The sequence below is a fragment of the Chrysochloris asiatica genome, unplaced genomic scaffold, assembly GCF_000296735.1.
Source record: "Chrysochloris asiatica unplaced genomic scaffold, ChrAsi1.0 scaffold00031, whole genome shotgun sequence".
NCBI classification, from domain to species: Eukaryota; Metazoa; Chordata; class Mammalia; order Afrosoricida; family Chrysochloridae; genus Chrysochloris; species Chrysochloris asiatica.
In genome coordinates this window covers 581,750-582,823 of record NW_006408549.1, presented here as the reverse complement: position 1 = coordinate 582,823, position 1,074 = coordinate 581,750, and positions in this window count along the sequence as shown.

Genomic DNA, 1,074 nt, shown 5'->3' with positions numbered 1-1,074 from the left:
TCTTCAGTTCCCCCAGCTTGAGAAATGCTGAGCGTGTTCTTCCCTTTTGGTTTTCTGATTCCAGATCTTTGCACATTTTGTTGTAATGTTTGACTTTGTCTTCTCGAGTTGACCTTTGAAATTTTCTGTTCAGCTCTTGGACCTCCTCATTTCTTCCATTTGCTTTACCATCTCCAGCTCTTGGACCTCCTCATTTCTTCCATTTGCTTTACCATCTCCACACTGGAGAGCACATTTCAGTGTCTCTTCTGACATCATTTTGATCTTTTCCTTCTTTCTTGTCTTCTTAATGACCTTTTGCTTTCTTCATATATGATGTTCTTGATGTCATCCCACAACTTTTTGGTCTTTGGCCTTTAGTGTTTAATGTATCAAATCTGTTCTTCAGATGATCTCTAGATTCAGATGGGATATATTCAAGGTCATATTTTCGCTCTTGTGGACTTGTTTTTGTTTTCTTCAGCTTCAGTTTGAATTTGCATAGGAGCAATTGATGGACTGTTCCACAATCTGCCCCTGGCCTTGTTTTGACTGATGATATGGAGCTTTTCCATTGTCTCTTTCCACATATGTAGTCAATTTGATTTCTGTGTATTCCGTCTGGTGAGGTCCATGTGTATAATGGTCTGTTTTGGTGTCTAAAAAAGGTATTTGAAATGAACAAATCATTGATTTTGCAGAATTCTATCATGCCATCTGTAGATCATTTCTATCACCAAGGCCGTTTTTTCCAACTACTGATCCTTCCTATTTGTTCTCATCCTTTATCAATTACCAGTAATGATCAAATACATCTTGAATGAATGTTTGATCAATTTCAGATTGAAGAAGTTGGTAGAATTCTTCTATTTCATCCTCACTGACTTTAGTGGTTGGTGGCAAATTAAATAATAGTGGTGTTAATTGGTCTTCCCTGTAGGTACATGGATATTGTCCTGTCAGATAGCGTTGTACTTCATGACTGATCTAGATGTGTTCTTTTTGACAATGAATGCAACACCATTTCTGTTCAATTTGTCATTCCTGGCATAGTAAACCATGTGGTTGTCAGATTCAAAATGGCCAGTACCAGTC